Source organism: Protopterus annectens, chromosome 10.part0 (assembly GCF_019279795.1).
Source record: "Protopterus annectens isolate FY-2018-M chromosome 10.part0, PAN1.0, whole genome shotgun sequence".
NCBI lineage: Eukaryota > Metazoa > Chordata > Ceratodontiformes > Protopteridae > Protopterus > Protopterus annectens.
Genome location: NC_056744.1, coordinates 997144661 through 997169224, shown reverse-complemented (window position 1 = coordinate 997169224; position 24564 = coordinate 997144661). Strand labels below are relative to the sequence as shown.

Sequence of the window (24564 nt, the reverse complement as noted above, 5' to 3'; positions counted from 1 at the left end):
AGCTTGGGGTCAGCTGTTCTGTGAACTGGTAATGATTAATAACTTTTTTCTTGTCATGACCCGACACTCATAAACCAGTGGTGGCAACTTGAAAATTATAATAAAAGGTACGTTCATTGATTTTCTTGAAATAAAGATAAGATGAAATAAAAAAAAAGACTTTCATCACCACACTGGGAACTTAGAAAATGCAGGCTGAATCAATGCTGCTGCATTCATTATTTGGTAAACAAATAAATTACCAGACATGTGATGCATGCCCTTGACACTATTAGAGTTCCTGTAGATCCCCGTTTGGGTTTGCCATGTTTTAGAGTAAACATAGCCTGCTACTAGGGGGCAGAATGCCGTTTCAACAACATGTGAGACAAAAAGTGTTTCAGATGCAGCAAAAAGGCTACAGGAACACGTAATATTAACCATTTATTTTACATACAGTTTCTAAAGTACAAAATATTTACATCTGCACATTTTTTTTATCTATGGTTCTTTAATTGTGATTCATAGATTCTGCTCAGTAATCATCATCATCATCAACCCCTTTTTTTCTGATTTTTCTACATGGGGTCTGGGTGTCGTGTCATCTGTTGCCATCTCTCAGTGCTTTCCTCCGGCCTTCTTTCACACTCATGCCTGACTGTTGTAGATCTTCTCTCACACAATTCATCCAATCCATCCACCTCTTGGCTGGATGCCCTCATTTCCTCTTACCTTCTTCCTGTCTGTCCCAAATCTTCTTCACCAAATTGTCTACTACTTTTTCTGCACATGTGCCCCAACCACTGCAATATGTTGTTTTTTATCTTTTCTGCAATTGGAGCTACTTTGGCTTCAGCTCTTATGTCCTAATTTCTTCATCTGCCCCACAGTGTGCATCCTACCACCTTTTTAGGTGCTTCATTTCCGTTAGTTCTAGTTTTCTTATTTGCTTATCCTTTACTGCCAGGTTTCTGTACCATACTGGTTGCACCACTGTTTTGTACACCTTACTTTTTAGCTTTTTTGCTATTTTCTCGCATAAACTACACCTGGCACTCTGTGCCAGTTGGCTGCATCCCGTCTGATTCTAGCTTTGACCTCTTCATTCAGATGTCCCTTTTTGTCAACCATCTCAATCATGTCAATCTCTCAGATATTTGAAGCTATTAGCTTGTTCCACTGTCTCCCTTTCTACCTCAGTTCTCAGCTTCTTCTGATTTTCCCAGTTTGTTGCCGTTACCACTGTCTTATCTATACTTAGCTTCATCCCATGCACCTTCAGTTTTCCATTCCATTCCCTTATCCTTTGCCTTTGCTGAAGTTCTTGCTCAGAGTCTGTCTGTAATGCCACTTCATTTGCATATAGCAACTTTGTTGATCTATCCCCTAAGACCTGTTTGCTAATGTAGTCCATCACCAGTATGAACAGCAGTGGGCTCAGAGCTGAACCCTGGTGCACACCTCCCACTGGATATCCCATTGTGAGACCGAACACCTTTCGTACTTGAATCACTGGGTCCTTGTACATAGCCTGCACTAATTTTACCAATGTTTCTGGGACTTCAAACCACAGCAGTACTGCCCAAATCAGCTTTCTTGGGACCTTGTCATATGCTTTCTCCAAGTCTAGGAATGTCCAGTTAGATTTTTTCCACATCTCTATCTTTTTCTCAACTATCTGACTGGAAACATCAGGACGGTTGTGCTTTATCCTGAACTGAATCCGAGCTGCTCATCTCCCATCTTACTTTCCACTACTCTGCATATCTGCTTATCATTCACCATCTCCACTTTCATACACTGACAGGAGTTTGATACCTCTGCACTGGCCGCAGTAGTGGATGCCCCCTTTGTTCTTGTACACTGGCACAAGTATGCTTGTTCTCCAGTCATCTGGGATACCCCTTTCTCTCCACACTACTTTCAGTAGCCTCAGAAGCCATTTCTCCCCTAGCTTACCCATCATTTTTATCATATCTGCTGTGAATTCATCTGAATCTGCTGCTTTCCCTGACTTAATTTTTATAAGTGTTATTCTTACTTCCTTTAGAGTGGTCTCCTGTTATTCTCTCATCATAGGCTGTGTCTGGGCAGTACAACTTCTGTGGGGTTATCTCCATTCAGAAACTGCTGGAGATACTCTTTCCACCTGCCTTTGAGGTCCTGTGTACTGGTGAGCAGGTTGTTGCTGGCATCCCTTATGAAGGGTGTCTGACTACCTTCTTTATCTTTCTGTCTTTGTCTTCCAACCTGGTATAGTTCCTTTGTGCCACCTACCGAGTCACTTTCCAGAAGCCCTGTTCTTTACTATTGCAGCTCTTTTCTTATCAAGCCATTTGCCAGACAGACGTCTAGAATGGCCTCTTTTCTTTATTCCTGTTGCCCCATCCAATGTAGACCCAAGGCAGTCCTCATATCTTGTTCTATCTATTCTGATATGTGCATTCAAGGCACCCATTAACAACACAGAGACCTGGTTCAAAGCTCCAGAGAGCACCACTGCATTACTAGGCTATAATTCATACCACACCTTTCGGCCACCAAACCCGGACCGAAACACTAAAGGTGGAGGCGTGTCCATATTCATTAAGGATATCCACACCTGCAAGCTAGTTGCTCAGCATAATGCATCCGAGATTATCCAAGTTCAACTAACTCTGGGCAAAACCACAATCCAGATTGTAGCTTGCTACAGACCCCCCCACCATGCCCCAGGATTCCCAGTCCTCTTTTCTTGATACACTGGAAAATATTAAGGTACAACCCAACACTCTAATAATGGGTGACTTCAACTACCCTACCATTAACTGGGAAAACTACTCATGTACCAACTCTTTTGCTCAACATTTTCTGGAAATCATCAATTCCAACGCTTTGGATCAACTTATCCACACCCCCACCAGGGGCAGCAATATCCTGGACCTGGTCGTCACCAACATGGGTGACCGGTGTTCCACACCAGAGGTCAGCTACTCGTTGGTCAGATCTGACCACAAGCTAATCACTCTAGACATCCACATCCCGCTCCCACCCCCCATTAGGAAAACAACCGTAAAAAAATTCTCCAAAGCTAACTTCACCCTTCTTAAGACAGAAGTGGCAAACTTCACGACACGCATGCAGATGGACAATAGAGGTATGACTGCTGAATCCTACACAAATGCACATTATAAGCACTTACACGAGTGCATGGTTCATGCTATCCCTAACAGAACCAAGATGCTATCCTCCAAAAAAAGGAAGCCAATCTGGTGGTCTTCTGCCATAAACAAACTCTATAACAGAAGAAAGATACTGTTGCAAAAAAGAGTAAAATCCCATGATTGGAGGAACTCCCTGATCTGCCTCAGTAAGAAGCTGTGATCCCTCATAAAATCCTCCAAAGCTAGTTATGAAAACAAAATTGCCACTGATTCTAAAGACAACATAAAGCATTCTATAGCTATGTCAAAAACCTCAATGGCAACACTCAGATCTGCTCTGAGTTACAGCACAATGACACTAAATATACAGAACCAACTGATATTGCCAACATCCTGGCAGATAGGTTCAGTGCTAACTTTACCCCCCTCTCACCCCCTAAAGGGTCCATCTTTATACCGGAAGAATGCAAAGTTCCTGTAATCACGGCTGCACAGGTAAAAACTTCACTCTCCAAAGCCAAGAACACAGCATCCATGGGACCTGACAACATCCCAGGCTGTCTTCTACATGAACTACAGAATGAACTGACACCCCACCTAAGTACCATGTTCAATCATAGTCTCACCTCAGGCTTTGTGCCCATTGAATGGCACACTGTGACAGTTATCCCACTCCACAAAGGGGGGGGCCATAACAGATCCCGGGAACTACCTCCCCATTAGCCTGACGAGCCTCGTCTGCAAGGCCATGGAACGTATCATCATGGAACTCATAAACAAAGACATTGGAGATCTCCAAACTCTGGACCCCACATAGTTTGGGTTTGTAAAAGGCAGATCATGTCTCCTAAACCTGATAGACTTCTTTGAAGTAGTCACCAAAGCCATAGATGAGGGTAAGGTGGTTCACACAGCCTATCTAGATCTCGCCAAGGCATTCAATACCATCCCCCACTCTGGAATTATAGATAAACTCACAAAACTAGGTATAAATCCCTGTCACAAGATGGGTTGCCAACTGGCTTACTGACAGAACCCACACCGTGAAAGTAGCAGACTCCAAATCAGACTTCAGACCAGTGACAAGTGGAGTACCACAGGGTTTAGTCCTGGGTCCTCTCCTGTTTGGTATCTACTTCTCTGAAGTACAGGCTAACACAGAAAATGTTTGGCTAACTAAATTCGCAGATGACTGTAAACTAGGATCCATAATTGAAACTTCTAATGATGTGGACATCCTACAAAAGGACCTCACTGAGACAAATGCCTGGTGTCAAAGACATGGTCTCAAGCTCAATGCCAAAAAGTGCATTGTCATCCCCTTTGGTAAAAACTCTGTACCCATGAACTACCACATAGGCGGTAGTCTACTTAACACCAAAAGTGTGATAAGAGACCTTGGGACACAGGTGGACAGTAGTCTCTCCTTTGATAATTACATTGCCACAGTGGTCAGAAAATCCTTCTACGTGGCACACCTCATCACAAAAGGTTTCTCATCCAGAAAAAAAGAGGTAATTGTTCCCTTCTACTCATCACTCATTAGACCCATTATAGAGTACAACGCCCCTTTTGGCATGTACCTCACAAGACATCTACAACAACTGGAAAGGCCGCAAAAATACCTCATAAAGAGGATTACTGGCCTCAAACAGATGCCTTACGCAGACCGTCTCAAAAAACTCCAGCTTTACTCCGTCGCATATCGCCTACTCAGAGGCGATCTCTGCCTAACATACAATGCTGTGTCAAACCCAGAGCTGTTGGACTTGCTCCACTTAAAGAAATCAAAAATCCCTCTGAGCTACACGCTCTAGGGACCTAAGCCTTATCACCACAATAAACAGAACATGCTGGATGGGATAGATTCCTGTCCCAGAGACTTCCCATACTTTGGAACAGACTACCTATCTTTGTCAAACAGAGCTCCTCATTAACACTATTCAAGAAAAATCTTGATGATTGTATGGGTAATAGGAAATTCACCCTGGGGATTACTTCTGTGGCTTTGCTTGACAGGGGCACAGGAAAATAATTTTCTTGGGTGACGAAAGCCAGGGTACCTTTTTGGCTAGGCTTGTATAGGCCCTAGGGCCAATAGCCTAGTACCTATCTATGAACCTATGAACCTATGAACACCAATTCCTGTTATCCTGCTTTATCTAGTAGGTCCTGCAACTGCTGTATGAATGCACTCTTTTCCTCACTATCACAATTATTAGCACAGGCTGAGATTATGAATACCACCCTATCATTGCACCAAAGTCTGATTGCCATGAGTGTCACTAATTCTAATGATATCCTTCACTGCCCTCTGAAACTTCTCTCTCATCGCAATTTCCACACCATGTCTAACTTGTCCCCCACCTGAGTAGTAGACTCTGGATCCCAAGCCAAGTGTCTTTGCTGCATTGCCATTCCATATTGGATACATAGGCTGTCGAGCTTCCTCTGTACCATCATGTCATCCACTTCCAAGCTCCATCCTGTCAGTGAACCTACACTGATTGTAGCAATTCTTAGTTCATTAGTTCATGTTTGGCAGGTTGATTGGTTTTATGTCCATCTTTTGCTCAAGAGAGTTATCCCAGGTAACCCAGGCTGGGCAACTGGACAATGGCTGGCTAGTAGCTTATTGACTCAGGGCTGCTTGGCTTTATGTTAGGCACACACTGGCTTACAGAGGCACATAAATCCCTCCCCCCATTAGCATGGGTCCCTGGAGTAGGTCACGTCCTCAACCCATTTATCATCAGCAAATACCCATGCCCATTTGGCAACATTAGTCAACATGACCAAATCATTCAGAGCCATATTTTACACCATCTAGTGGCTAGCCCTGCCACTGCATGCATGCAGCCTATGATCCGTGCTCTCCTATCTTGAGAATACTGTGTACCACAATAGAAGCTCAAAGTGGAAAGTCTCTACTACTTTCCCCCCCTGTAGGGGGCCATTTAGAGTCTGTGCTGCTGCCCATAGCTCTATTCATTGGTGAGTTTAAGATAGAAACACTCAACGTGTTTTTCGGAGGTGAGAAGAACTCCACAGAGACACAGGGAGAACAAGTAAACTCCAAACAAGCATTGGCCAGAGGTCAAGATTGAACCTTGTACCTTGTGCATTGGAGACAAAGACTTTAACCATTATGGCAACTGGTCTGTATTAATAAATTCATGATGTGTCTGTTAATATGAGTAATAGGTAGTATGACAGATAATAGTGCTGTACTTTACTTTGTGAATTGCTGAACTGCAACAGTGGTTGCTAATAAAGCTGAGCCATATTTATGTGAACTTACCAAATGGCAGTCTGTCAAAATACTGTAGAGTAACTCCTATGACATTTGTTTGGTATACCATCTTAGGGTAGTTTAATATAAAATTAGTAGTATTTATAATTTTGTTTATTTAAAATTTAACAGTGACTTGGGCTTTCTACAAAGTGTATTTTTTCATAATACTGTTTGTAAGGTGGGTTGTTATCCCTTTTATACTCTTAGGTGTGAGTAAGGGGGCAGAAGCACCATGATGTTATGGAAAATGCAATTTGCAGACAATTTTCATCAGGAAAATGTTTTCATTATGGCTCATCAGATGCATATGCATATACAAGGTTCGTAATGAAACAGTCTCATTTTGTTCAGATGAATGCTTGCAACAATAATGCCTAAACTGTACAGCGTTACATACACAAACCATCAGAAATCAAATACATGTATATAATAGCTTATCTTCATCCCTGAAAACACAAATGTGAACTCAAAGGTTAAATAAGAGTTAGAGAAAAGTTACTTTACCCTTTCTTTAGAGTTGCCTGACCCTTAAGACAGTAGTAAAGACTGAACATAGGATCTGTAATAAAAAAAAAGAAAAGACATGATGAAATAAGTCATCAGTCAAAGGCACAACATCACAATGAATGAATATAAGATACGGGACCAAACATAAATTAGTGGGTTGATATTTTGACAATAAAACAATGACATCTTAGAGAAAAGTCACAGTTCATGCATGAACAGTCTTTATTTAGACCTGTATTTCACTTTGCAGTTTTATATAATGAGGTCACTCTCGCATTGCAGAGTATATATTTTTCCGAGATTTCTTCTTTTGATTCTGTTGTCCACTTTTTCAACATGTAGGACTAAGAAGAAAGTCAGAAAATTCAAGTGAATGGTTACTCAACTCTGAGGTTAGTATAGACTTAAGTATAGACTTTTTAGATGTGAAGCTATATAAGAATACAGATCACAAGATTGAGACTACTATTTACAGAAAGGGATGCTGGAGGAACACCTTACTTCAGTTTAATAGTATGCAACCTAGATACGTATTTGACAGCATATTGAAGAGCCAATTCATTAGAATCAAGAGGCTATGCCACAATAGTGCTGAACTTATTGAACAGAGTAATTTTTTAGAACAGTGTTTTTTGAACGAAGGTCAAGAAGGTCAAAGATCATATTTAATGAACAGACAACTTCTAATGGAAATCATAACAGAATATCTGGACATCATGGCAAGAAGTCCTTTGACAATTCAAGAGTGAGAATTAATCTCAGATATACTAATGACATTCATCATATTAAAGACACAATTTTTAGTAACTGGCACATCCTTTTGACTGATCAACAGCAGCATTAGTGGGCCCTACCTTATACATTTCATAACAGCAAGAACCTTAGTAGGCTTTTATGTATAGAGTCGAACATGGCCAGTAAGGACATTAGCATTAATAAGATCATGAGGAAAGGAACCTTCTCTTGCAATAAGTGCAGCATGTGCACTTTGATCACCAAAGTTCAAGAATTTGAACATCCAATTTTGAACTATAGGTTTGAACCTCATCATAATGCCACATGTGAAAGTAAGAATCTCATTTATTTGGCCACCTGCCAGAGATGCACAGCGTTCTATGTAGGAATGACTACTAGAACCTTGAGAGAGGGTGCTGGAACATACTTTAGACATTAAAAAGGTTGATACCAAGAATGCTCTAGCCAAACACATCTCTAAAAACTCAACACATTCATTTGTATTTAGAGTTTTACAAACAGTTCTACCCAATTCTAGAGATGGAGATAATTTTAATGATTTAGAATTAGTAGAACTCTCTTGGATTTTTAAACTCAAAGCTCACTATGAACCAGGGCTTAATCAATATGTCAGCATCAGGGCTCCTTTGAAAGGACAGTGCCAAGTGACTCTTCAATAACATTTGATGTTGAATGTTGAGTATATAGGTATACCACCTATATTCTTTAGATGAAATGTTCATATTTAGATTTTGGCGAGCATTTCATATATTTTTTTTTATATATTCTAGACACATATATAGTGTTTAAGTCAAACAGGCTTATTTGCCTCATATGTCCAGTCGAAACATTTCAGCCAGACATGTTTTGATCTACTCCCTTCTATGTATTCATAGGTTAGAAGTATACATGTTTATATCTTTATTATTATCTGTTTTTTAATGATGCATACTTATTATGCTATTTTCAACTGTTACTATTTTACAAGCATACAGAGTTTGACTTTATCCATGAGATTTGTTCCTGCACATGAGATTAAGTCATCTTGGTTTAGTTGCTCTGAAGAAATTATGCACAGATATTCATAGCGTTTATTTGATATTTTTGTTTAATAATAAGTGTATTATATAAAGGGATCTGTTTTTATCAATATTTATTTATTTATTTATCTGCCTACATATTTATTAATCGACAGTCATGTTTTATACATATTTATACTTATCTATATAATAGTTCAAATAAATTAACATATTTATACATATTTATATTCACATATTTATATATATCTTTACATTGACCTATATTTACATACAGACTCACCTTTATATTTATATTTACATCTATAATGATATTTATACTTCAAGCCTTCGTTACTATTGATGGTTCATTTAACAACTGTTAGATTTCATTGAATGTAATAACATCCTACCCATATATTTTAGAAGACCAGATATTATAATATCTATTTCGTTAAATATTTTATTATTATTACTTTTGCACATACATAACATGTTTACAGGATACATCTGATGCATGACTTTTAGAGTTTATACGTATACTCATATTTACATGAGAAATACATACTAAAGCAGTATAGGATATATTGTGTTTTTAAGTGTCATTGTTGTTTAATAACTTTAAAAAATTTTGACTGTTTATTTTTGTCCATGTAGAATTTTTGTCCATGTAGAATTTTTATTTGTTTGATTTTGCTTTTAGTTATAGGTTGCAGTATCTAGTAGTGCACTGGCTCTGTTCTTAATTGAATGATTTTAACACATGCTTGCATTTAGAATGATTAGATTAATTAACTGAATAATTGTTTTAGGATTGCCTGTTTATACATTTGAATTTTGAACAGTTAGTTGTAAGGATCTGAAGAAGCGTGTCTAAGTACACGTGAAAGCGCTTGTCTGTCTATATTAAATACTTCTTCCATTTATTGTGGTGGTCAGCTTCCAATTTGTTTCTACATACTCAACTCTGAGGTGCCTAAATTTTAAAAAATACAAATTTTCGCTGGAGATGCTGCTGTTTCCAAATTGTAAGGGAGCCCTGCATTTGCAGGCATGAACTTGACCTAAAGCCTAACAAATTGGGCAACTACCTAGGAAACCAAACTATCAGCATTTAGTAGGGTGCTTAACTACTTAGCAACTGAATAACAGCTGTGTGTGTGTAATTTTATTTGTGGTATTTCTTTTTCATGCCATTTCTGTAGTAGGTGGACTCAGAATGAATAAATGAAGAACACTTCTTACTAGTTGTGGGTATTCTTTTTCAGGTCTATCAATATCATTGACCCTTGGCTACACTCCATCCAGTACCAGCCAACATTATGCTATGCCACTCAATACATGGGTACCTGTTTAAAGGAAGCATAATAGGCCACCTATTTACTATTTTAAATGTGTGTGTGTGTGTGTGTGTGTGTGTGTGTGTGTGTGTGTGTGAGGGAACCTAGATTAAAGTAGTTGGCGTAAAAGGCCTGTTTTTTATATGAGTAAGCATGCCCACTGAAAAAAACAGACAAAAGGTAGCAATAAAAATATTTTGGAAAAGCATTAGGAAGTACTTTTATATGAAAGAGTTGTAATAAGTTGAAATAAGTTGCCACAGCCAGTAATGTTTCTGAGTGCTGGGTAAAGAATAAAAGAAAGACATTAAGGTGATACTGAACAGTTTAGAAGAGCTGATGTCCCACACTAAAATGGAGTGTCTACAAAACTGAACAATTAAGTTTTTTTTTTGAATCTGTAAATAAAATTATGTAGGGATCACTAGCTTTCCAGAAAATGTACACAGAGACTGCCTAAAGAAGAGTTTCTTGATATCTGAAAATTATTTTTAGTAATTGCATTTTGGTTTAATATTATAAAACAGTGTGGTTAGCAGATGTGCTTCAGAAATATGACTTTCAATTACTTTATTGACCATATGTAGTAGAAATAATTATTATTTTTCACATTGTCTGATATGAATGTCCGAGTTATGCAACCTCAAAGCCTGTTATAACAAAATAGCTGTGTGCTACTAACCTGCCCCACAAAACACACCACAGTTACAACCTTCATCAAGTAAACTGGATTGAACTACCTAGCCTATTATCACTCACTTAACTTACTACTGCCCACTCAGTCATCCACAATCCCAACAACTGCACCACACTCGTTAACCTAGTTCAACAAAACACCAGATCCAGAGCCCTCAGATCATCTGATAAAAAAGTAACCATATCCCATAACTACTATGGACACTCTCTCTCTACTCCAATAAAATAGCCAAAATCTGGAAGTCACTTCCCCAAGAAATCCTGCTAAACCCAGACAGCCACAAGTTCAAACTACTCCTAAAAGAACACCTCACTAAACACTGGCTGTGCTCCTGCACTGTCCAGGTTAAGCTCTTTACCTACCGTTCACTCCAGTACAATTCATACACTCTATTACTTTCTCCAGTCTTTATTCTTTCAATCTCATTCTGCTGAAAAACAAAATTAAATACATATATATACTTGTTACACTCTATTATACTAGATACTTCTCTTTTAAATTCGTACTGTATGTATTTTAACACTTTGTTTCACTTAATTATATATTTTATTCTATGTCCCTGTAATTTCTTACATTTATCTTTGTCATGTGTGTTTCTATGTTTTTCTTTTGTCTCTGTAAACTACTTGTTTTTGGAGCTTATCTCCCCGGGTCTCCGCTGAAAATGGGCCAGCTGGCCCAGATGGGCACTACCCGGTTAACAAACGTAAATAAATAAATAAATAAAATGGGTGAGGACTGGAGAGAAAATTATTTTCTTACTTAAATGTAAATATTATGGCAGAGAGTTATTCTTACATCGCTACATACACTGTTAAGGGCTGTGGCATATTACTACACACACTATATAAACAGGTCCTCTTTAGATGAGTACAGTCATTAATAATCATAATGTTCTCTTTGGCCTTCTAGTAGTGAATGTGTGAAGTATTCCCTCTAAGCTCAAACTGTGCCAAGTGGCTATTGAATTACATTACATTCAATTAGTGCAGTGTTAACCCTGTTGGCAGTACACCAAGTTTTTGAGTATATATGACTTAGCAGACCTTTCTAAACAATAATAATTAAACAGCTAATGTTAACAGCAGATCAAATAATGTCACAAGTAAAACTCCTGAATAAATGGTTACATTTATGTTCCATAAGAAACCCTCTTGCTTGGAATTTCACTCTGTTTAAACTCATCAAGGACAAGGTATTTGCACACCAAGCAGGCCAGTAACTATTCTTCAGTATTGCTGCACAGTCACATGCGCTTTCAATCTTTTTTTTCAGAAATGGATTCCTTTAATTTACACCATTACTGTCAATTCAGTTATGGTTAATTGATTATCTTGTTATAGTGCAGAAATATGTTTGAAATGTTGTTATACATACACATATTTTTTTTAATCAGAACTGAGATGTTTTTGTGGCAGATTTACATCTTGTAATCAAATGCAACAGCTTATCTCACTCACATTTAAAGCCAGAGCTGCCATTTAGTCTGCTAACATCATTTTAGAGGTAAAATAGTACATAAGGGAACTCAACACTTGTGGATTGCCTTAATTTATTAAAGGCAGGTAAGTAAGTTTTCCATTAATGTTCATTCTCAACCTGCTATACACTGGTTGCTGTTCCAGCCTCCCCCTATTAAAAGAAGGCCATGCTTTTTTTTTAATCATTCCCTCTTCACCTCTCACTCCAATACTAGAACACACTGCCACAAACTAATTCCTAAGCTTGTTGAAAATAAAACATGGTTATACCTTACTATCAAAGCTGCATGTGGTGATCAAACTGAAAACTGCTTCTCTTTTTAAAATGAGACAGATTCACCAATACTCTGAGCGTATTTCAGTCATGGCAGATCTACCAAATAATCATTAAAATAATATAACTTGTACTTTGAACTGGGTAAACACATGGCTCATAAGAACAAGGTCCTTGTCTTCATGGCTATGTAAAGTTAGAGAGTAAAAGTCAAGGGCAACAGAGCCCTGGCTTCCCCTTTAACAACTTTTGGAAAATAAAGCTTAACTTTAGTGGCATCAGATATGTCTCTCACAAAAAGACAAGTCATGTACTACCAGCCATTCCTTTCCTACACTAAATATTCTTTGTTAGATACTTACTACTACACGGGGTTAAGGAAATTATTTTCCTAAAAGAAAATTAAAGTCAGTCATGAGAAATTATGCTTATTTATTGTACTCTAAGCCAAAAAAGGAGGCAGGTTTGCCTCATAGAATTTCAGATTCTGAGGTAAAGTTTGGATAATGGTTAATGAACCATTGCTTCCAGGGTCAAAAAAAGTTATGGTAAACTTGTCTTGTTTGGGGTCCAAGCAGTAACCAGACTGCAAAGAATTCACCTGTGATATTTTGTAGTTCTAATAAGAAAAGGTGCTAAAAATAATTGTCTTAAATAGAATGAGTAATCCTCAGTATGTAAAGTTTGGCTTACTACTAATAAAAAGAGACTACACATACTAAACAGTGAACAAGTGGATATAGCTTAGCAATGACAGCATCCAAAGAGACTAAAGTTTATATCTAATGGTGCACTAGAAGAACATATTAGAATCAATTTAACAAAAAACAAATCAACACTGCTCTGTTGCAGTTATTTCTACTAAAAAGAAAATTGACTATTTATTTATTTTTATATTTGTTTACTGGGCAAGCATACTGCTCCAGTGACCGTTTCCAGACATAAACTAGGCCAAAAGACATATAGTGTTTATAAAAAAATATGATACAATCAATGACATACAGAACAATTATACATTAAACAAAGTATAGATCTCATCAAAGAGAGGGGTATTTATGGTACAGTAAACATATTCAGATTGACAATAATGGTCTTAAAACAGTGAGATATATGTTTATATACCCCAAACAGTACAACTTCCAGGTGTTAATAAGTAACACATGTTTGAGTAACCTGGAGGATGAAGAGGAGGTTTGAGTATTGTGGAATTGGAAGAGTTCAAGTTAAAATTAAGGAGGGAAAGGCTGCAGAGGCTGGGCAGTTCGCATTAGATGTATGTAAAAAAATATTTAAGTTAACTACTTGTGTTTGAGTAAATGTTTTAACAGTTTAAATGGAGGGGTTTTGCAGCCATATGTAACCCCCTCATCTACCAATAGTTTAAGTCATTAGCAAAGGCAACACTGATCACATTGTGGTACTAATTATGCCAATACCTGTAGCAGTTTAGGTTGCCTTGTCACATTGCAACTGAGAGCATCTGAAAGACAGGACACAAAGCATCAATGAATGATATACCAATGAAACTGTCATCAAAATGCCATCTGCAGGCACAAAAATCTTGTATGCATTCTTCCCAGTAGTTGTTGGAATAAGCTCTTTAAACCTATAGGTAGCTAAACTGATTTAAAGCTAAGATAAACAAAGTGGAAGAAAGGGGACAGTCCTGCCTGACCCCAACATGTTGCTCCTTAATCATATAATGATATTAATTAACTAAATAAGGAAGAGTGTAAAGCCTGGCTCTATGTAAAATGTGGGGAGAACAGTAGATGGGAGCTTTGCTTTTTTGAGCCTTCTGAGAACGTGAAGATAGTGGTGTGCATTTTTGACCAACTGTTCAGTGCTCACAGTCCAAGAGAGATCCTCTGAAATGTGCACCCCCAAAACTTTGCAGGTTTGACCCTTTACACCTCTTCACCATTTATAATAAGTGGTGAGTGTGCTGTTGACCTTTTCCTGAAGTCTATAATGATTTCTTTTGTTTTATTGACATTCAGGTCATGGTTGCTCTTAGCACACAAGTCAATCAATGAGTAGACCTAGTCTCTGTAAACACTTTCATCCTCCCCTTTGATGAGGACCATGACCATAGTATCATCTGCAAACATAATGATGTGATTGGTGTTGTATTTTGCAGAACAGTCATGGGTGAGGATGGTGAACAACAGAGGGCTTAGCACACAATCCGAGGAACACCTTTGTTGAGTATTATGCATCCTTTGGTGTTTTTGCCTGTTCATGTTTTCTGAGATCTGTTCAACAAGAAGTCGAGGATCCAGTAGCACATGGGCTTGCTAACTCCAAGATGTACAAGCTTGTCAATAAGCTGCCTAGGAACCACTGTGTTCAGTGCCGAGCTGAATTCAATAAGCAAAAGCCTGACATAGTTGTTTCTTCCCTCCAGTTGATCAAGTGAGAGGTGGAGTGCCATTGAAGTAGCATCCACTGTTAGCCTGATAAGTGGACTGTAGAGGGTCGAAGGTGGATGGAAGATGTGCCAACAGATGCCTTTTAATTAGCCTCTCAAAGCATTTCATGACATTTGAAGTTAGAGCAACTGGTCTGTAGTCATTCAGGCAGGCTAGATTAGCTTTTTTGGGATAGGGTCAATATTCATTACCTTGACGCAAGAGGGAACTTTATCAAGAATAAAGGAGGTATTGAAAATATCAGTTAGAACTGAGCATAGTTGGTCTGCACAGCCTTTAAGTACTTTGCCCAGTATTTTATCAGGACCAGCAGCCTTCCTGGGGTTCACTTTCTTAAGTTGAGATCTCACTTCATTGGAGTTAAGGCTGAACATCCCCTCCTCCTGGACGAAAGATATATAGTCTTGTAGCAGATATGTTGTTCTTCTCTTCAAATCTGCCAAAGAAGGAGTTCAACATGTCCAGGAATTCAATGCTGTCTTCACACTGAGATAACCTGGTAGTAATCTGTTGTATCCCTTGCCAGAGACTCCTGGTGTCCCTCATGTCTGCAGACTGACTTTGTAATTTCTTTCCATATTCCCTTTTGGCCTCTTTAATGCCCCTTTTTAGGTTTTGGTTCATAGGTTCATAGATTAGTACTGTTTGTGATGATTTTGATGTCAGATACATCATCAACACACTTAGTGACATAAGCTATTACTGCTTCCATGTAATCACTATCTTCACCAGTCCATATGATGTAGCAGCCTCTTTAAAAATGTGTCAGCACGTACTGTCAAAACAGTCTTGGAGACATTCCAAAGCCCCCTCATGCCAGAACCTGATCTGTTAATTGTGGGATTTTCTCTGATCAGAGCTGATTTGTAGGCTGGTAGAAGCGTAATGGTAAGATGGTCTGAGCTTCCTAAGTTAGGTTGTTGTACTGCTCTGTAGGCACCTTTGATGTTGAAATATGCCTTGTCCGGAGTGTTAGCACACCTTGTAGGAAAACCTGCAAATTGATGGTAGTGAGATAGCACCTCTCTCAGATCTGCTTGATTAAAATCACCAGCAATCACATATGCAAAGTCTGAGTTTTTCCTCCGCATCTCACTGATAGAGGTATAAAGATTGCTCATGGCCTCAGTGGTGTTTGCACTGGGTGGAATGTATATCACTGTTACATATATTTCATTTAGCTCTGTAGGTACATAAAACTGTCTGCATTTTAAGGACAGGAACTTTAGATTATCAGAGCAATGTGACTGAACAATCTCACAGTTCTTACACCATCTTTCATTCACATAGATACAAACTTCACCTCCCTTGGCCTTTCCACACAAAGCTTGACATCTGTTTGCACAAAAGAGTGTGATTTGTTACATAAATAGTGGCATATACAGCATGCACATACCTTTTTTTAAACAGACATCTGTTTTGTCAATACTTAAATTAACTTTCTTTAGCAATGCAGTACTTAGGTTTGTGTGATGAACAATTTAAAAAGTTGACTGCATTTTGTTGGGTGGTTATCTCCATTCACACTGAATATAGCCAACTTAATTAATATAGCATTGAGCTACAACAGGTTCCCTCCCCAGACTCTCCTCCACATGCCTTAAAAGTATAAAAGAATAATAAACACAAATAAGTGTTCCATTAGAATAGGAATAATATTCATTAAAAGAAGCTCTTCATTCCATTCCTTTCTGGGAAAGGTAACTATTATAACAGATCAAGAGTATTTAACTCCATGTTTGGAGTCTTTAGGGGACAGAAAAGAAATGACCATGTCTTTAATTCCATGAGAAAGTGAGTTGGCAAATAACCATCTTTCTTCCATAATCTCTGAGGGCAAATCCTGGAATACTGAAGTGTTTGCTTCAATATCAATCATTTTTGGCCGTGAAATCTTCTTGTAGAACAATGTTTTTTGCATTATGTAAAGGAATTTTGCAGTGACTGTTCTATTAGACCCTGATTTGGAGGGCCTTACATGACAGACAACATCAAAATGAAATGAAAATAACTTCTACAACTCTCTTATTCAGTAGTGACACTGCCACAAATGTATAGAATGTAATGATTTTTGTGTGTTCCTTCCTATCTTGTGGTAGGCCAGCTAACATAAGTTGTAACATTTGGACCTTGATTCTAAGTCTACAATCTTGTACTGAAAGTACTGTATATCCTTTTCCAAGCTTTTTTGCTATGCTATCAATCCCATGGAAAGTCTTGCAAAAGTTAATTGTTTCTAAATTCATAGCTTGCAGTTGTTAAGAACATGGTATTTTTAATGTCTAACATATCCAGAGATGCGGAGGTGACCCCTAACCGGGAAAAGCCGAAAGACACAACAACAACAACATATCCAGAGATGCATTCCGGAGATCCAACACTGCTTTATTTAAATTATCCATCTTGGGTAGAAGATTATCTGCTCATTTGGGTAACCAAGGACTAGTTAGTTCAGTCTCAGCAGTTACTGATATAAAAGTCATACATGGAAGTACCAGCAAATGATGTGAAAGATTTAGGGTAGACAAAGCTTTACAAATCTCACCTGCAGTATCTCCCAAATTCTGCAGTGAAAGAATACCTGGTATCTCAGATGTATCCACCTCATTACAGGAAACAGCTATACTTACATCTTGGACAAGTGAATGAACTCCATCATAATCAGGCACTGAATTCTCCACAACAGAATCACGATCAGATTCAGATAAAATGTATCTATTTGAGATAGAGATCAATTTGAACCAGTGATGATCTATTACCTACTTCATATTTGGGACTAATAGACCATCCATTTGACTTATTTTTAGATTTTAGAGATTTGTCAACTTGGGATGCACTTGGTTGGAATAATTTAATAAAGTACAAGTACCAGTCACTTTTCCCAGATTAGCCAATCTATTGGCCTCTAGAGGAGTCAAAAAGATTACTTCAAGTTATTTCACATGCTTTCTTGCAGCGTTAAATGTAATCTGTCTAGGTGGCACAGCTACTTCCTTTTTTTACAGCTTTTTGCTCATGCTTTAGAGTCTATCTCTGAAACAATAACACCCCAAAACAAAGTATGGTACACGGCAAACTAAGCTTTGGCAGCAACTTTCAATGCCTGAAGTGCATTTTGTTTCCATCAGGATGGGTTAATTCAATTAAAAAAGCCAAGACACTACTACTAAGACCAGTCCTGTGATGTACAGGGATAAATCCATGACTATGGCTCAGATAATTTGGAATAAGTCAGCAATTTGGGTGTGCAAAAGAGCTGAAGAGAAGTTTGGAAATGACCATCCTAGAGAAGGAAGTCTATTGGATGAACAAGTCTCCCCTTAAGCCTTGGTGGAGGCCTGGACTAAAAGAGAAATTTCTAGAATGAAGTATTCAGGAAAGAGATGGCCCATGGTAGGTGTGTCTTCCTTGGCCACACCTTATTGCCTGCCAAGTCTGTGAAGTAGCAACATCAGCATACTGGGTATATGTCCTGGGGAAAACCTGTTATATACAGTTCAGTATGTATATTTCTGCCAGCTGCAACTCTGCTCCATCCTCCTTCACAGAACTCCAATGATGACCTCAGCTGGGGGGTTGGGGTAATACCAGTTGTAACTTGGACTGATACTTTTAGGATGCTGAGCTGTGGGAGAGAGTCAAACAGCTACATGTCATAGTTAAAGGTCAGTGGGGAACAATAAATAAATAAATAAGATATCACTGGAAGCCAATGGTAGTACTGGCATCTTCTCCAGAACACATCAAAACAATAACAAAACATAAACAGATGTTACTAGAAGTTAACAATGGTACTGGTGTCTTCCTCAGAATAGCTCAACCACTCATCACATCAAAAGTGCGTTGATATCCCTATGGGCAAATCCTCTCATCTTGAGATCACTGAAAAGAGCTTCTTTACATTTTGTTGCTGATATTTGTGACTTTGAATTTGACATTAGATTCTTTTGCTGAAAAATAATATACTGTAATATAGCTTTGAATGTAGCATGAGTGGTAAGTTTATTCTTAACACAATTTTAATCAAACTGTAAAACTTTTAAACATAACTGAAATTTCTAAAACACTTTTGCTCCTTAGTGGTCTCGGATCATGTCTGGAAAGGGTTTTCAGATGAGCTGTTTACCCAGTAAACAAATAGATTAATGAAGGAATTAATTAATTAATTAATTAATTAATTAATTAATTAATTTGTTTATTCATTCATTCATTCATTAATAAGTTCTACTTTTTAGTGGATGATAAAGGGTTTCACTAAATCAGCATTGATCATACCTCTCTAGACCCTGATGTTCAGGGTAATCCTTGATTTTATACTAAATTTTTGTTCTGGCCCCTCCAAAAAACATGTTACCTTCTGAGAAGAAAATGGTTGATTATAACTAGCAATAGCAGTCATTACAATTACAGAGGTCATTTAGTTCAGAAAATGCATCTCAAGCCAATGTCTGTTTCTCAGTCAACTTTTTTTAAGTCAAGAATATCACCATTAAAAAAGAAAATAAATCTAATGTTAAGCCTTTCGCCTAGATCGTGTTGGCTTTGTCTCTAATTCTGGGCATAATTACCCTTTGCACATTCAGTACCCATCTAGGAAGATTCAGCTTTCTAAGCTCACCTTTTGGAATTTTATCAACTCCAGAAGTATTCAAAGAGCAGCATCTGAAGTGAAAGAAGGACTAGATGGCATGGTCAGTATAATTAGTGATAATCTAGTTTGGGAGTTATTAAAGTAATTAAGGCAAAGAAGCTTGAGGCTGAGTAACAGTAAGCATCAAATTTGTATATCAGCTGTCAAGTACATGGCCCAAATTCTGACTTCTGATGACTTTTCAGCCAGACTCTAATAAGGTCAAAGCACTGGTGAATATGCTTGTACCTTATGGTGAGTTATCACGTATTCAATTACTTTGCAAGATGTAATAGTACAAATACCACCTTGGGTCTCCCCTGAAAAGAGGCTACTATCCTAGTGGGGACTAACCCAGTCAACAAAATGCTAGAAAAAAGGTACTGTATCTTTACAAGTTCATTGCGAACATGTCAGGCATAAAAGTCTACCTGGAAACATCAAAATCTGACATTATTGAATCCCACATCGTTGAGATGAAATCAGTGAAACTCACTTCAATAAAAGACTGGAAATTTTTCCCAGGGTAAGTAACCTGTTGGCCAATAAGGTGAACTTTGCCCTTTTCCCAACTGTAGTGTGATCTCAGAGTTGGGGATGTTGTTGTTTAATTTTTGTGACTTTTGGTGTGAGTGATTACTTACCATGGGAATATATTTGGTGGTCATCTTGATGATGTGTGATTTGATAATGAAGGATTTTGATGTATGAAGTAGACCCATATACATAAATGTATGCATGTGTGTGTATGTGTATGTGTATGCATATGTCAACAAGAGATTAGTGCAGTATTACTGTAAATAAGTGGACCAGGAGCTTCTGGGTCAAGAGTCTTGACTGATCTTCAAACACACTATGCATAAATAGAAAAAGAAATACTAGTTGCTGTTTTTGGTTGGAAAACATTTTATGTCTAGGAGGGGCATGGCTGTCCTAAAACAAGATGGATGCCCAGCTCTCTATTCCCATCAGACCCAGGCACATATGTTTGTTTTTTATGAGTTTTATGGCCCCATATAAGATGAAGGCCTACCACTCCCTGGCTATTTGACAAAATACAGGAATTGAGCAACTAGAGATGGAAGTGGACATTTTTAAGAAGGTAGTAAATGCATTAAAAGATTTAGCAACCTCTTCTGTGCAGAGCATAACCTTGATAAATGAGTATTTCTTTTTACAGGCATGTAAACCCATTCTGGCAATGAATCAATATGCACGTTAAAGAAATCCCTAATTCCTTTCAAGAGAGGGACTTGTGATTGTTCTTGATACATCTTCTGGAATACCTCAACCCTGAGAGTACATCATGTTGGATCAATCAACAAAGGACCAAATGCCCAATAGCATGTCCTCCAGGGACTGGATCATTCAGCATAGTGGTAAGCATAAATTTTGGGTATAATAGGAAGCAGGACTTTTAAATAATGAAATAATTCTGGGGTGATATCATTAAACAACATTATACCCCAAATTTCTGGAATCCCCAAAATTTATTCTAACCTACAAGACCTACCACTAAGACCTACAGTGGTGGCAACAGATTAAATCACTGAACCATTTGCTAAGTTTATTGACTTTAAGTTAAAATTGATGTTCCAGGATTATACACATATTCTTCATGATTTCTGGGACTTTTTGAACAAACTACTAGGTGTTCATTGTGATGAAGGGGATTTTTTGGTTACACTGGATGTAAAGAATCTGTTTATGGTGATAACACATGAACTGGGTACACTTGGTTCACTGAAGCTGTGAGGAGATTTAATTTGCTTTCATCTAATGAAATTAGGCTCATCAGTGATTCCATGGAGACTGTTCTTAACAACAATTTTGTATTATTTAATGGCAAATACTTCAAACAACGCTTAGGCATTGCAATCAGAGCCGGATGCATCATAGCTCTCAACCACTTAGAGTACGAAATCTGGACAAAGCCATGAATAATGGGGGGACAAAGGCCAAAAATAGGGACAATTTTGAAATATTGCTCTTACAAACTTAGAAAGTTGATAGAATAACAGATTTTGCATTAACATGACTTTTCTGAAGTGTATGAAGTCTGAATCTCAAATGTCTGTCATTATTTTCTGACTTCAGTCCTCAAAGATTTGGCAATGATTTGCCAGTAATCCATAATTTTATGAATATCAGACCAAAAATATGAGCAAAAATCTGGACATTCTGTGACATTCTGTACAATTGAGAGTATGGCATGCGCTCCTGCATACATGAATGCTGTACTTTTAAAATGGGAGTTAGATATTGTCTTCAAAATGAGTTCTTTTCATCAGTGTGTTTCCTACGTTATTTGGATGACATCTTTTTAATTGGTCTTGGACATGAGACCAGTTGGACCAGTTTATCACAGATCTTGGGTTGTCCACCAGTTGTTTAGAGTTTAAATATAAAGTACAGTTTTGTACCTACCATAAATGTAGATGTCCGATAGGTATGCATCTGCAGTCATCACATATGGGTTGTCCTGCCTCAGGCAGCCCTTCGATCGGCCGGATTCCAAAGTCTGGGTCCGGCGTCGGCTGATGATGCCCCTTCCCCGACGTCAGAGCGCCTGGGGTATAAAAGCATCAGCCGACGCCATCTTCCTCAGTTTTTCTTGCCCCAGATGCCAGGTGCCCTCTAAGGAAGGCTAAATTTGGAGAAATGCAATAAATTCCAAACATGCACAAAAATATATATATACATATATAAAAACAAATACACCATAATAGATAACCCCAGCTAGCTATGAGGGGGGAATGTACCCAAGAAATACCACAGAGGGGAAGGAGGGAGGGTAAACCTGACTGCAGATGCATACCTATCGGACATCTACATTTATGGTAGGTACAAAACTGTACTATGTCCTTTAAGGATGCATCTGCAGTCATCACATATGGGTAGAATACCATAGCCAATCTGGGGGTGGAGGATCTATGTAAAGGATGGTGTAGCTTAAATGCCCTGCAGGACTGCCATAGCAAAGCCTGCTCTGGATCTGGAATATAAAGGTAAGTTGTAATGCTTGGAAAATGTATGCACGGAGCTCCATGTATCAGCTTCTAAAATGTCCTTAAGAAGGCTGTGGAGGTGGCTGTGGCTCTGGTCGAATGAGGTCTAATTTTAGCTGGCACAGTTTTTCCATGAAAGGAGTAACAGAAATGAATGCAATTCCCTATCCATTTTGAAATTGTCTGTTTTGAAATTGCTTTTCCTTGTGCACCAGCAGCATATGCTACAAACAACTGGTCAGTTTTTCTGTAATTTTTAGTTCTGTCCAAGTAGTAGCGCAACTGTCTGTGTATGTCCAGGGTGTGCAGAAGCTTTTCCCCTTTGTTTTGTGGATTTGGAAAGAAGGTAGGCAGGTGAATAGCTTGGTTTAATGAGACCCTAGATACCACCTTTGGCATAAATGAAGGATTGGTTCTCAATGAGACTCTGTCTTGATGAAAAATAAGAAATGGCTGTACTGCCATGAGGGCCTGTAACTCAGATACTCTTCTTGCTGAGGTTATGGCCAGAAGGAAGGCAGTCTTCCATGAGAGGAACTGTAGTTCTGCAGATGCTGCTGGTTCAAAGGGAGGCAGTGTTACTTTTTCCAACACGAAGTTAAAGGTCCCAAGTAGGCAGTGGTGGTTTCCTTGGAGGATTGATGTTTTTAATTCCTCTTAGAAACTGTCTTAGCAGAGGATGAGAGAAGACAGGAGGTTCAGTGTTGTACTCTGCTGAAATTGCTGAAGCATGAATTTTAATGGAAGAGTAAGACAGGCCGTTGTGGAGCATTTCTGCTAAATATTCCAGGATATGCGCCATGTTCATAACTGTTGCATCTAGGCCCTTTGAGGTGCTCCAGGTGTGAAATCTTTTCCATTTTGCTGAGTATGCCTTTCGTGTGGAAGGCCTGCGAGCTTCCATGATGATATCCTTCAATCTCTTGGATAGCTTATCCTGGTGATGAGTCAGGGTATTTTCCAGGCAGCTAGCTGTAATGTTTTCAGGCTGGAATGCAGAGTTTTGTAATTGTGCTGTGTCAGGAGAAGCGGCCATTGTGGCAGAAGCCATGGTTTTGTCCATGACATGCTCTTTAGCAATGGGTACCAGTGCTGTCTTGGCCAGTCTGGAGCTATCAGAATCACTCTTGGCTGCTCTGCCCTGATCTTCAGTAAGACCTTGGTCATTAATGGAAGAGGTGGGAATGCATACACTGTTAGATCTCTCCAGCTGAAAGAGAGAGCGTCCACTTTCCATGCTTGTGGGTGGTATGTCCTTGTACAGAATTTGTCTAGCTGATGATTGTGTGGGGAGGCAAAGAGGTCTATGTCCGGTCTCCCCCATGATTGTGTTATCTGATGGAAGATGTCTGGGTGCAACATCCATTCGTGTGCCTCCATGTTGTTCCTGCTTAAGCTGTCTGCCAGTATATTGTCTTTTCCTGGTACAAACTGGGATTGCAGCTGTATATTGAGAGTCAGGAAAAGTTCCCATAGAATCATTGCCAGTCTGCAAAGAGGGTAGGAATGGGTGCCTCCTTGCTTGTTTATGTACCACATAACTGTAGTGTTGTCTGTCCTTATTAGCAGGTGGCCTTGATGTAGAAATAACTTGAAGGCCTCGATTGCATGTATCACTGCCAGCATTTCCTTTTGGTTTATGTGCATGCGTAGCTCTTTTTGTGACCATAGTCCTTGAATGCATCTTCCTTCCATGTGCGCTCCCCATCCGTCGTCTGAAGCGTCCGTTGTAATGGTTTGGCTGGCTATTGGTTTGCTGAAGGGCAAACCCCTGTTTGACTGGCTTGCTTGAACCCACCACAGAAATTCCCTTTGAAGGCATGGGATGAGTGGTATCAAAGTTTCCAAGCTGTGACTGTGCTGAGTCCATAAACTCCTTAGGTAACATTGGAGTTTCGTCATATGTAGCCTTGCTTGAGGAATCAGAAGAATGCAAGAAGCCATGTAACCCAGGGCCTGCAGGATTTTCCTTGCAGTCAGCTGAGTTTGTCTTGACAGGTTTTTGAAGTAATCCGGTAGTTGGTTTT

At 38.7% G+C, this 24564-nt stretch overlaps 1 long non-coding RNA gene across 4 annotated transcripts in view; it reads right to left on the bottom strand.

The window, feature by feature from the left end:
• The window catches only part of LOC122813444, a 436310-nt gene that overhangs the window by 246618 nt on the left and 165128 nt on the right, over positions 1-24564 (bottom strand). For 3 of the 4 annotated variants that reach the window (XR_006366686.1, XR_006366688.1, XR_006366687.1), the window contains exon 2: positions 6922-6976. This is a non-coding gene — a long non-coding RNA (uncharacterized LOC122813444). Of the gene's footprint in view, positions 1-6921; positions 6977-12463; positions 12546-24564 lie in introns of those variants that run through there. The other variant, XR_006366685.1, reaches the window with a different exon arrangement.